Below are 14,065 nucleotides of genomic sequence, written 5' to 3'. Positions count from 1 at the left end.
GCCCTACCATGGAGTGTGACCTATAAAGTAATGAGTGGATGCTTGGAACGGTCTCCCGGAGGTGTTGGTGGAGATAGAGACTGTGTCTGAATTCAAGAAACCCTGGGATAGGCACGTGGTATCTCTTAAAGAGAGGAAGAGATAATGGTTGCTATGGATGGGCAGACTGGATGGGCCATTTGGCCTTTATCTACCATCATGTTTCTATGTGAATAGATTTTGGAGGGGAACTATTAGTGAAGTGAGTGTTCCAATCCCTTTATCTATGAGCCAATGAATGCACCAAAGTAAGATGACAAAATATTTACTATTTCAGGAGCCAGGATTTCGGTAAGAAAGCTGCACATTAAAGGTGAACCGCAGGAAAATACAAATATACATTCTAGAACAGTTTCAGGAATGTTAAGCCTATAGGACAGTATGAGACCATGAAAAATGCATATAACGCTATAGAATAAACTTCCCTGAAAATTAAATTGAGTAAGGCCTTGTTTTTAATTTCGAAAACTCTGCAAATCACAGTTGTTTACAGTAGCTTATGATTAATCACTCTGTGTTCTTGTTTTAATTGTGGTTTTATGTTTCCTTTTATGTTATTGTATACTGCTGTAAATTGTCCTGCGGTCCTGAGAGAAGCAATCTATAAGATGAATAAAAAAAATTTCAGAAATCTTGTGTGGTGTCTATATATGTAAATAGTGGCATTTATAGCCCCCCCCCCCACAAAAATTGTTTATTTCACAATATACTGTACAGTGGAAATATATATATATATATTTATTTATTTTTTTTACATTTCCCCCTAAGCTTTTGTACCTCCATAAGTTTCAGCAAAGTGTTTGCTTTGGCCCACTGCTTGAAACAAGTGCATGTGGAGTCAATTGTGCTTAGTAAGCCTTCTGGTAATTTCTATTGCTTTTGAAATGTGCAAATTTCCATTTGGGGGCTTCACTCCTTAATTAGTTACTATATTATGTGCAATTGTCTGGATGATGATTCTTATGCATATAATTCTTGGCACTTACATGGAGGTAGCAAAAATCACGTAGAAGCTGCTGAGTGATGTCAAACTTGTTCTGAACATGCAGGCTTATGAAATCGCGGCTTCCATTAAATATGTCAACAAATAGCCATGCAGGGCCAACCCAACCATTAGGCAAAGACTAGGTGGTTGCCTATGGAAACAGCTTTTTGGGAAGGGTGAACTCTGCAATCAAAGTAAAAACACAAACAATAAAAAAACCAAAACAACTCAACCCCAAAAACAAACAAACTTATCAATACATACTTATACCGTACCTGCATGAAGGGTGGACAGTTTCAAATAGCTCATTTACCTTGATATGACTTTTGGACACTCCATTATTTGTGTGTGTGATATACACCTACACGCAACTAATTTTAATATTTAAAAGCAGGATGACTTGGGGAGGGGCAAATGAGCAGATTAGGGACCTGAAATTTAATTGAATGAGGTGGTGGTGGTGGTAATGGGGTAAGGCCGAAGGTTCATCTAGTGTGGCCAAATATGTGTACGGACTGCAAGAAATTTATGCAGCAGTAATGCTGTGGTGCGGTGGTTGAAGCTACAACCTCAGCACCCTGGGGTTGTGGGTTCAAATCCCGCACTGCTCCTTGTGACCCTGGGCAAGCCACTTAATCCTCCATAGCCCCAGGCACGTTAGATAGATTGTGAACCCACTGGGGCAGACAGGGAAAATGCTTGAGTACCTGATTGTAAAACCGCTTAGATAACCTTGATAGGCGGTATATAAAATCCTGAAAAAACTTTAAAAAAAACCCTTGAAAACTTGTCCAATTAAAAGAGCAGAATAAGAGGTTTTTCTACTGTGACAACAATGAGTTGATGGGCAAACTAAGCCCCAATGCTCAGAAGCTTTCCTTGTCATCAGCAGTCTTACTACAGCAGAAGGTTATCCTGTCAATGTTCAAAAGGGTTCTCCATGGCTGCTACTGACCCTTGTAGCAGCCACCATGAACCCAATGCAAATGCATATGCAAGGAGCTCTCAATGTGATGCACAAAAGGAAATGGCCCCCTTTAATGGGGCAAAACATTTCTGGCAGGTCTCAATCTGCTGGTAGCTGTCCTGTGTGTGTTGTGTGCCTCACACAACACACTCAGGACAGCTGTGCCCATGAACAAAAAAAAAAAAAAAAAGCCAGCAGACTCTGCTCTCCCTGGAAGCCCCGATCTACTGAGCCGCAGGACTCCCCGAAGCCGGTGGAGGCTTCAGGGCTACCCCTGCTGCTCAGCTTTTTGGGGATTTGTCTGCCGTTCAATGTGTTCAGTATTTGTGATGGTATCACTAAAAAAACCAAAATACAATAGAATTAGACACACCCCACTATTCAGTTGCGATATCCTGAGGTTTATATAATTTATTTTAATTGCCTGACATTTATGGTTTATGGGGTAAAAAAAAGCCTCCGAGTCTGGAGCTATGTACCCACTCTAGGGGCTCCTTTTATTAAGCTGTGCTAGCGGTTTAAGTGCGCACTTAGCGCGCGCTAAATTGCCGCGCACACTAGACGCTAATGCCACCATTGAGCTGGCGTTAGTTTTTGGCACGTAGCACGGGCTAAAAACGCTAGCGCAGCTTAGTAAAAGGAACCCTAGGTTTCAAACATGATCACTCATCCTGATAAAGTCATAGGCAACACCCCCCCCCCCCCGAAATCTATTTTTCTTATTTTTCTATTAGTGATATATTATTGATATATCCTAGCCCTTATTGCTAACAAGCAATATATTAGTGTAGGACCTGTATTCCTTAATTAATGATTTTGTGTTATCAAATAGAGATAAATTATGCATTTCGGGAAGGTCCCGCTAGTTTCAGCCTCAGAGCCTATCGCAATGCACAGAACCAAAACATTAACCACTTATTGTAGTTCTCCCTACTTCCCTTATGTATTGGCACATCAGGTCCGTTTGTGTTGGTTTTAGTTCATAATTAAGACCCCGTTTTTAATTGTAAATCGCTTTGAATTAATGATATTGCGATACATCAAAAATTTTAATACAACTTGAAACTTAAGAAAACATTGTATGGATAAAAAGCATGACTTCTTTACACATTCTGGTGGACAAGTGTGTGTAACACATACAAATATGAAAGCATGATCGTGGGATGCTTGGGTTTTAGTAATGCATTTAATAAAATATGGAGCCCGTTGACTGCATTTGTTAATACGCAATATTAGTAATGTATTTTTCTTTCTTAGATTTCCTTACACATCCAGGGTGGGGGGAGGGGAGGGAAGGATATTTTGAGGAGTTAATTGAGTATAATGCTGTAGCTATTAACCACTGCGTGGGAGAGTGTGGCGCAGTGGTTAAAAGCTACAGCCTCAGGACCCTATGTTTGTGGGTTCAAACCCACGCTGCTCCTTGTGACCCTGGGCAAGTCACTTAATCCCTCTATTGCCCCAGGTGCATTAGATAGATTGTGAGCCCGCCGGGACAGAGAAGGAAAACTGCTTGAGTACCTGAATAAATGCATGTAAACCGTTCTGAGCTTCCCTGGGAGAATGGTATAGAAAATTGAATACATAAATAAAATAAATAATATGATTTAATGCATTCATTAATTGAGAGGGGGTGGGGGAAATGGTTGTTTTTGCTATTCTATTTGTGTATTGTGGTGCATTTTATGTAATCTTCTAATGTTATATTATTTGTAATGCACTGTTAAAGTTTTTTTAAAAAAAATAAAGAATTTATTACAAAAAAAAAAAAAAAAAAAAGCGCATGACTTCTTTGCCTTGAGAGTTCTGGTCATTGACCGAGTTGCAAAAGGGAGGAGAGGAGGGGAATTCAGAAGCTTTCTAGCCCCGAGGGAGCAGAGATGGATTTTTCGATTGAAGGGTCTCTAACACCAGATGGTTTGAACGACAACATGGAATGGCAACATTTCCACTAGACGACTCTAATAGTGATCAACTCTGAAGGATGAAATCGGAAAACTATTAGGGGATGAAGATGTGAAACCATAAAAAGTACTCAAATCATTAAGATGCTAAATCACAGATAAGTTGCTATCTCTATTTTTCAATGAGTAATCTTTTGTGACTAAAAGGTGAAAATAATGAAATATAATGAATGAGAAAATAACAGAGAATGGACTGAACTAACTGGCAAAACAGGACAATCACAGTAGAGATAAGATAACGTGATTTTAATAGCGTCTTTAAAAGCACATTGGCACCATTTTGCTGGTGTCTGAATGAACTGGCAGTGTCATATAGAAAACTGAGGTGTCCTTTTATTAAGGCACACTAAGCAATTTAGCGCACGCTAATGATTAGCGCGTGCTAAATGCTAAATCGGCGTGTGATAAATTAGCGCGTGATAAATCGGCTAGTGCGCCTTAGCAAAAGAGGGGGTAAACAAGAGAGAAAATAGGTAAATTTAATCCAAAATTATATCAAACTGCTAATGGAAACCTCTTTGTTGGTAGGAATAGGTTGCTGCTAGATATTTGCCCTGATGCAGCGGGATTGAAAATTTCTGTGAAACGCTGGCCGTGTTGGCATCAATGCAGAGGAGGATCCATAATAGAGCCAATACAGAGAACAGACAATAACGGAATGGCGATGGATCCACAGTACAACCAACAAAAAGAGCAGAAAAGATAACATAGTAACCGACAGAGAAAATCTAAGATGAGTGTTTTGATTTGGTAAAACGGACAAGTGTTTAGAACGCTGTTATACTGCTGGTGTTGTGCATTGCGATAAACTCTGAGGCTGAAACTAGTGGGACCTGCCTGAAATTTCATAATTTATCTCTATTTGATAACATGAATTCATTAAAGAAGAAGGAATAAGGGTTATCCTACACTAATATATTGCTTGTGAGAAATAAGGGCTACGATATATCAATAACTGAAAAAGATAAAAATATGAAAAATAGATTTCAGGGTTTGTTTGTTTCTTTTTACCTATGACTTTATCAGGAGCAAAGTGAACGATCACATTTGAAACCCAGAGTGGGTACCTAGCTCCAGACTCTGAGAGGGGCATAATCGAAAGGAACGTCTAAGTCCGTTTTCATCCAAGTCTCAAGTCGTCCAAAGTAAAAAATAGCTTAAGACACATTTTCCCAAAATACGTCCAAATTTTTTTTCATTTCGAAAATCGGCTAACTATATGTCCTGCTGATCTGATCATCCAAGCCGCTAAATTGTCCATCTTTATACCACATTTTCGTCCAAGTCAAAAACGCCTAGAATAAGCACTGTTGGATGTGGGAGGGGTCTGCAAAGTGATGGACTGAACACCCAGACATGGCACCTAAATAGTGGGGTACCTTACAGGGCACTGCTGTGAACTTCACAAAAAGGGTGCCATGTCTTCATCTCACTACAGCTCCCTTGTAGGGCATGGTGAGCCCCCCAAACTACCTCCCCTAAACGTACTTATCTACCACCCCAATAGCCCTTATGGCTGCAAGAGTCACTTAAATGCTAGTAAAAAAGGGTTTACGGGGTATATAGGGGAGTGCACATGTTTCAATATCAATGCAGTGATTACAGGGGCTTATGGGCATGGGTCCACTTCTCTATAGGTCCATAACCCACCCCCAAGATGGTTTAAGACGCCTCTGTCCAGCACGACTAGGCTTTTCTATGCCAGGCTGCCAGGTGATGATGTTCTGGAGGCACAATATTCAAGTTGTGATTAATATTTTTAGGGGGGGGTCGGTGATCACTGGGGTAGCGTGTGTGGGGTCTGTATTATGTGTTTGCAGTGCTTATTTGGTCACTTTAGGTGTTTTAAATGGTCTAAGTCACAATGTCCAAGTTCTGTCGATCCTGTGCTGTAAAACCTTCGGTTATACATGCAGTACGACTAAGTGTAAGCCGGCCCACGTCCCGCCCTCGACATTCCTCCTGAAATGCCCCGTTTAGGGATGGTCGTTCAGCGGCACTATGAAGGCCTAGGTCGTTTAGCAATACGTCCAAAACCCGTTTTTATTATCGGCACTTGGACGTATTTTGACAATGTTCGTTCAAGTGCCGACTTAGGCTGGCTTTTGGACTTTTTTTCTCTTTCGATTATGAGTCCCTGAGGCTTTTTTACCCCATAAACCATAAAGGACAGGAAATGCAAAAAAGAAAACGAGCAATTAAAATAAACTATGTAAATCTTAGGATATCGCAGCTGAATAGTGGGGTGTGTCTAATTCCATGTTATTTTTATTTTGACCACTAGGTCAGACATAAATTGTTTTTTGTCACTAAAAGACCCACACACCTGGACAGCAAGAACGGGGAACCTTTCTAGAGCTCAAGAGGAAGGAGAAAGGGAGTTATTAACAATTTTATCTGGGGACCCTAGAACCTTCTTAGTCAGTACCACCAAGGGCTGGCAGTCACTTGCCCCATGGAAAAAATTTCCATCTACCAGGCAAAAGTAATATCTGATAAGCTGATGCAGAAAGCTACTGCCAGCTCAGCCACACAGTTACCACAGAGTATGCATACATGTTACTGGCCAAGCAATTCAGTAACAGGGTTGCACATAGGTTTAGCTTGCATACATTACATGACCACGCATTGCATTCAAATGAATGCATATAAGGCCATTACATTTGCTGCTGCAATACAGGAAAGAAACAGTTACTACCTGAATTGTTTTATCAGGTCCAGGGCAGAGTAGCCCAACCTGAGCACGCTGTCCTGTTAGCTTTCTGCGCTACCACCCTTTCTCCCTCCCTCCCAAGTTTAACAAACATAGCAACACTCCACATCCATCAGCTCTGACTCCACTGTCCCTTGGCTTAATTTTTAAAAATTCTCCGGTGTCTATGGCATCTGCTATCTTCTAACCCGGGGTGCCCACACTTTTTTGACTCGCGAGCTTCTTTTAAAATGACCAAGTCAAAATGATCTACCAACAATAAAATTTTTAAAAAACACAATGCACACTGTACGCATAGAATTATTAATTATCATTCCTATTCTGGGGTTTTTTCAAAGAGGTCAAAGCAGATGACTCTATGCACTGTCACCTCAGTAACAACCATACAAAAGTAGACAAATACCCACCCCCTCCCTTTTTACTAAACCACAATAGCAGTTTTTAGCACAGGGAGCTGCGCTGAATGCCCAGCGCTGCTCTGGACGCACATAGGCTCCCTGCGCTAAAAACCACTATTGCGGTTTAGTAAAAGGGGACCATATTGTAAAATATAAACAGCAGATATAAATTCAGACACATTTTGATCACTAAATTTAAAATAAAATCATTTTTCCTACCTTGTCTGGTGATCTCATGAGTCTCTGGTTGCACTTTCTTCTTTTGACTATGCATCCAATCTTTCTTTCAGCCTGTATGCTTCCTCTCCTCCACACCTCATTCCCTCCCCCAACTTTTTCTTCCTCTCTCCCTGACCTTTCTTTCTTTCTCTCTTCATGCCCCCTTTCTTTTTTTCTGTTTCTCTTCTTTCCTTCTGTCTCCCTGCCTGCCCCCTATCTTTCTTTCTGCCTGCCCTTCCCCAAGCCACTGCCACTGCCATCGGGGAACGGAACCCAAACACCACCAATGGATAACAGGCCCCAACGCCGCACCATGCTCTCTCTGCTTCGGCCGATCAATCTTCCTCTCCCCGACGTCAATTCTGCCGTCGGAGAGGAAGTTCCGCCCAGCCAGGCAGCGATTGGCTGGCCCGAACTTCCTCTCCGATGGCAGAATTGACGTCGGGGTGAGGAAGATTGATCGGCTCGATAGATCGCTAAGGTAAAGTGAGTCCTGGGATCGACTCACTTTGCCTTGGTGAGCTACCGGTCGATCGCGATCGACCTATTGGGCACCCCTGTTCTAACCTAATCCCTGGTATCTAGAGCTTCCCATTCCATATTACTAGGGTTACCAGACATCCGGGAAAACCCGGACATGTCATCTTTTTAGATAACTGTCTGGGTGCTTGGACGGACTTTCCCAAACCTAGTAGTTTGTCCAGGTTTTGGAAAGCCCTAATCTCTTGGCCACGTCTAAAGGGCCTCTGAGCATGAGTAGATGTCGTCACACATATCCACGCATGCTCAGAGACTCTCCAGAGAGGGCCCAGAGGTTGGAAAACAAAGATGAGGCTTGCGGGAGCGGGGCTAGAGGCAGAACAGGGCATGGTTAGAGGTGAAACTGGATGGGGCCATGTGTCTGGGCTTCTCAGGACAAAAATCTGGTAATCCTACACATAACCCACCTTCCCTCCCCTCAACTCCCCACCTGACTCCTCCCCAAATATTACCTTAGAGGAGGCAGAAGTAATGCCCACTCATTTCTGCCTCTAGTGCTCCCATCTTGAAAATAGTGGCACCCAGCCCCACCTGGTGTATCCTGGGATGCACTGGACAGGGCCAGTCTGCCATTTAAGGACATTTTTCCTTTATTTACTATAGTTCTTGGCAGCCATTTATTTGTTGCTTTTCTGTTCTTGGATTTATCCTTTATGCATCTTTGTAGATCTTTTTCAACATTTCTCTTATTTTTTTCCCATTTATTAAGCCTTTCCTTATTTTTTCTTTTTCCAAGTTTCCTTCTTCTGTTACCCATTCTATTCTTTAATCAAGGAAAGAATTAACCCTTTGATGGGCTCTAGGCAAACGAGTGCATTTTCTCACCTTGCCTGCCATAATCACATTCCCTATTGTGCAATTGCCTTTCTCCCCCTCAGCCTCTTAGCATAGTGACTATGGCTGGGTAATGTGAGTAGGGAAAATTACTATGCTATATCACGACCCCTCCCTGGAATAATTTCTATCCTTTCTCTTACTTCAGCCATATTTCCTCTCTACCAGCCCCACCCTTCATAATCACTGACCTCTCCCCGAATTGTTCAGCTGATAGAAATTCTTATATAAAGTTTGGTACAACCTATTCAAAATGTCACTGCACAACTGTCTTTCTGCAGGTCCATTATGACCATGAGACCTCCTCTCCTCAAGTGTTTACATTAGCTCCCCCGCTTCCTCTACCCTTCTGTGTACACTTCAGGCTTCTACTGTTCAGCTACAGATGCATTCACTCTGCAGTTCCTCAAGTTGTTTCTCACTGTCTTGCCCTTTCACGCAGAGATGCAAAGCCTCACTCATTGAGTGTGTCATACTCATTTGAAGTCTCTCTCACTCTCACACTCTTTCAGACCCTCCTCACACTCAATGGAGTTCAAATGCCAATGGTCACACACACCCTACCCAGACAAACTACTCTCCAGCTCACTTTTGTTTACCCCAAATTAGTCTCTTTATCCATTTCATACCTGCTACCTCTTAGATCCTACAGCAAGCAACTCTTTTCCGATTGGGTGACTCCCACATAGCTCAGCCACATGTGCAGGCCCATGAAGCAGTGACTCCTTTTAGTCCTCCTCTTTCCTGAAGCCAGGCATAGGCATAATCTGAAGAGACACCAGCAGTGCATAGCAGAAGACTCTGAAGCACAGAGTCCCTTTCTTCCTTTCAAGAGCAGCCGCCAACTGGCTTCTTTCCTCTGCTGCAAATCTCAAGAAAACAATAAACGATGGATTCTGACAACGTCCACTCCCAAGAGCAGGACGTGAGGATCTCTTGGTCATTTGCCTACCTGGTGCAAAGGTGGCGAACCGCATGCATTACCTATATAAATTTTTAGACAGTGTTGGGGAGGAACCTGCTGTCTTGGTACATATGGGTACCAATGACATACGGAACTGTGGTAAGGAGGTTCTGGAAGCAAAATTTAGGCTCTTAGGTAGGAAAATCTAGGGTAGCATTTTCAGAAATGCTCCCTGTTCCATGTGCAGGACCCAAGAGACAGACAGAACTCTGGAGTCTCAATACATGGATGAGGTGATGATGCAGAGAGAAGGGTTTTAGATTTGTTAAGAACTGGCAACATACTGGGGAAAGGAGAGCATATTCCACAAAGGTGGAACCAGGCTGCTGGTATCAGATAATTGGCACAGAAAGATACTGGAAAATAGCAGAAACTCAAGTCTATGAGGGCATGCTTAGCCCCTGTTTCTCTCTCTTTCCTTACTATTCTTTGAAACAGTTTCAAAATCTGGGGTACTTAGATTCTAATCCTAAAATGACTGAAAATCACAAGTCTTCCTGTTAACTAAAAAAATTGCCGAGGCACTACAGATATCTAGGGTGTATAAGCCATGAGCAGCTGGGTATGCAGAAGTTGTCAGCCAAGTGGATGCCCAAATATTTGAATGCTAATGCAGTGAAGTAACCGCCGAGCTACTGCCGACCCAAATATTTGAATGCTGATGAGAAAAGATGTTGAGTGGACACTTCCAAGTTGATTTTTCAGCATTTTCAGTGAGCTAGTGTCAACTTTTTTGGAACAACTAGTTACTGTTGATGAAACATGGTTACACCACTATGATCCTGAGACAAAATAGCAGTCCATGTAATGGTGGCACCAGGTTCTCTAAGGCCAAAGAAATTCAAGACCCAAAAGTCAGCAGAAAAGTCATGATCACGGTGTTTTGGGATCAGGAAGGTGTTGTGAAGACTGACTTATTTTCCTATGGGACAAACAGTTACTGTATATACTCAAATATAAACTGAGATTTTGGCCCAAAAATGGGGATGGTGGTCTCGGTTTATATTTGAGCCATCCGACTTCCAATGACCACCAGGGCTGTAATCTTCAATAGAATGATCCCCCCCCCCCGTTCTCCCCACTGATGAATCTCGAAGCCACAATCCTCCATGTACACAAACCCCCGCCACTCTCCTCTATGCATGCCCCACTCCCCAACATCGCATTTACCATTAGTGCTAGAAACCTGTTGCTGCTGTCAATGCTGTATTCTGATCCAGTGCGGAGCTTTGAGCATCTGCGTATGATCAAAGCCTGCCAGCTCCTGCCCCCTCTGAGATTCTCAGAAAAGGTGGGAGCACGCAGGCCTGGAGCATGTGCAGATGCTGAAAGCCCTGCACCAGATCAGAATACAGCATTGACAGCAGCAACAGGTTTTCAATACTAATGGTAAGCATGATGTCAGGGAGTGGGGCATGCATGGAGTAGGGTGGCGGTGGCTTGTTTACATGGAGAATAGTGGCTTCGAGCTTTATGATGGGGTGCATAGTCCTATTGAAGATTACAGCCCTGGTGTCAGGGCTAGTGTTAGGGGAGGGCAAACGGCAGGTGCCCTGTGCCCCACAGCTCCAGGGGAGGGCAAACGGCAGCTGCCCCGTGCCTCACAGCTCCAGGGGGCCCTGCGGTCTGGGCATCTTTTTCCCCTTGTCAGGCCATCTCCCTCCCTTTCCCTCACCTTCACAGTGCTTTTCAAAACCAAAGTTTCCACTCTCAGAGGGCCCCTGATGCAGCAGCCCCAACGCTTCTCCTCTGACCCAACTTTTTGTTTCTGCCTGGGCAGCTCGCGTCAAGAGGAAAAGTATCAGGGCTGCCGCATCAGGGGACATCTGAGAATGAAAACTTTGGTTTTGAAGAGCACTAAGGTGAGGGGAAGGGAGGGAGTGAGATGGCCCGACAAGGGGAAGAGGTTGAGTGATGCTTCAGGCTTATTGTGTGGAGAAAGGGGGGATGGGACAACAGATGCTGGAGGGAAGATGGGGGTAGTGAGAGAGGAACAGATGCTGAATGGAAGTGGAGAAGGGAGGGAGCAGACGCTGGATGGAAGTGGGGAATACACAGAGAGAGGAGCAGTCACTGGAAGGAAGTGGGAGGAGACAGAGGGGAGTAAATGCTGAATGGAAGTGGAGAGAGGGGGACAGTCATTGGAAGTAAGTGGGGAGGAGAGAGAGGGAAGTAGTCACTGGAATGAAGTGGGGAGGGCAGAGAGAGTGGGGCCAGATGCTGGATGGAAGGGGAGAGGAAAGAGAGAGCACATATTGGATGGAAGGAAGGGATAAAGAAAAAAGGGCACATGCTGAATTGTGGGAAGAGGATAGAGTTAGTGAGATACTGGAAGGAGTGAGGAAAATAGGTGGCAAGCTATAGGTAGACACAATGAAAAGAGGGACATTGAAAACTGGATAGTAAGAGAGAATTTAATCTAGAAAGATGCAGAAAATAAATTGAGAAGGAAGACCAGGGAAGAGAGATCTTGCTGCCTATTCTCTTAATTAAGAACATAACAGTTGCCATAATGGGACAGACTGAAGGTCTATCAAGCCCAGTATTCTGTTTCCAGCAGTGGCCAATCCAGGTCACAATTATCTGGGAATATCCCCCCCCCCCCAAATAAAATAGATTGTATGCTGCTTAGCCTAGAAAAAAGCAGTGGAAACTCGTATTGTCAAGTTTTTGTAGACTGGCTCACCAGGATCACCCAAATTTCTAATCTCGGTTTATACGCGAGTCATCCTTTTTATCTCTTTTTCTTGGGGCCCCCACCTCGGTTTATATTTGGATCAGTTTATATTTGAGTATATACGATAATGGAGTATACTGGTAGAAATTGCTGTGCCAATTAAAGGAAGCACATTGAAAGAAAAAAGGAGGGAAGCTATGGAACGGAGTTCTCTTTTTACAAGACAATGCACCTGCTCAGAAGGCTGGCAAAACCATGGATGTTTTGACACAGTTGGGACTTGGGTGCATAGACCATCCACTCTGCTCACCAGATTTTGCTCCATCTGACTATTTTCTGTTTTCCAAACCTTAAAAAGAGTTTGCAAGGGCGACAATTTTCGAGTGATTTGGAGGTGATTGCAGCAGCAGAGCAGTATTTCAGTGACCAGATATCAGAGTATTTTTTGGAAAGGGTTACAGAAACTTCAGACAGGATGTGCCAAGTGTGTTGAACTTAGGGGTGAATATGTGGAATAACTTGTAAGTTTCATAGCTCCAAGTCATTTTCTTCTTGGCTGGGCTGAGAACTTTTCAGCAGCACTCCTCACCCCCCCCCCCCTTAGGCAACCCTTTAAAGGCTAATCACAACTACTTTCTTACAAGGAAAGGGCATGATCACCGGCTAGAAGAAGTGAACCAGGGAAGGGAATTAAAACAAACAAAAAACCCACCTGAACATACAGTGACTCCTCGTGCAGCCAAATGCACTGGACTGCAGAAGCCAATGTGAGTTTCCCTTTCCTGCAGGAAACGGACCAGCAAAGAAGGAAGGAGAGCACCAAGTATTTAGCGGCAGCGCCCCTCACTCTCCACCCGTTCCTGGCAGGAGGAGAGGTGAGAGGGAGAGGTAAAAGAGGTTCGAGAACTGGGGGCACCTCAACATTATCCCCCAAATGTTCCTTTTTTTTAAATTATAAAAACAACACTGGAGATTTTTCCAGGTTGACTCACACCGACATACATACACAGAACGTGAAACCGTGCCCAGAGCAGCCCCGAGACTCACTGCAAGCTGTTGCTTGTTTCTCGCTCGCCTCCACGCACCCTCTTTCCATTCGGAGAGTGAGTCAGAGACTTTTCGGGACAGCGGCACCAGCTGGACCAGATCCATATGCAGGGCCGGCGATAGCTCCCCCCCCCCCCCCTCTCTTAGTATAGGCAGCCTTTCTTTGGGACCAGAACTGCCTCTAAGTAGCAGCCGCCTCTCACACGCCAGTTTAACAGCCCTCGACCTCTCCAGTGGGCAGGACTGACCCAGAGCGCCCGCCCCCTCGGAAGCAGCCCCGCCCCCTAAGCAGACCGCAATGATTTAGAAGTTCAGGAATCCCACGTGACGTCACTATGGGGTGATGTAATGCTTCTCTAAATAGAACGTATTGTAATCTTCTCTCAGTCCAACGTGTTTCCTTCACACTGACTGCTGGTCCTGCTCCACACTTGCTTGGTAAGTTCCTAAAAATACTGGTCCAGCTATGAAATCACTTTTCGTTGCATTTATAATTCTCCCTTCACTTTCTTCCGGAGTCTGATAACTACTGTATTAGTTTGTAGGCAATTCTTAGGAGAGAAGGAAAGCGGAAAGGAGGAGAAATCGTGATTTTTCTGTAGGAGGGGTTGCATTAAGCAGCCCGGGTTCTAGGACGAGATTGCAGCCTCCCTCCTTGTTAAGCTGTTCGGGGGTCTCAGGGGATGACCGTGTTTTCCTCGGGGTGGGCTGGAGCGAA

General features: G+C 44.0%; 1 protein-coding gene and 1 long non-coding RNA gene across 2 annotated transcripts in view; one reads left to right on the top strand and one right to left on the bottom strand.

Moving 5' to 3' along the window:
• Positions 1–288: 288 nt before the first annotated feature.
• On the bottom strand, positions 289–13,499 carry LOC117354024. The gene is made up of 3 exons (XR_004538097.1): positions 13,348–13,499; positions 1,026–1,207; positions 289–640 (listed from the first exon to the last, which is right to left on the bottom strand). It is a non-coding gene; the product is annotated as an uncharacterized LOC117354024 (long non-coding RNA).
• A 243-nt stretch (positions 13,500–13,742) lies between these two features.
• CREB5 (cAMP responsive element binding protein 5) overlaps positions 13,743–14,065 on the top strand; it is a 786,358-nt gene continuing 786,035 nt past the window's right edge. The window contains exon 1 of the mRNA XM_033930760.1: positions 13,743–13,785. The gene's annotated coding sequence lies outside the window, so the exon portion shown is untranslated. The remainder of the gene's footprint in view (positions 13,786–14,065) is intronic.

This window comes from Geotrypetes seraphini, chromosome 2, assembly GCF_902459505.1.
Source record: "Geotrypetes seraphini chromosome 2, aGeoSer1.1, whole genome shotgun sequence".
NCBI lineage: Eukaryota > Metazoa > Chordata > Amphibia > Gymnophiona > Dermophiidae > Geotrypetes > Geotrypetes seraphini.
The sequence above is the reverse complement of the archived record's forward strand: the minus strand, read 5'-3'. Positions and strand labels throughout refer to the sequence as shown.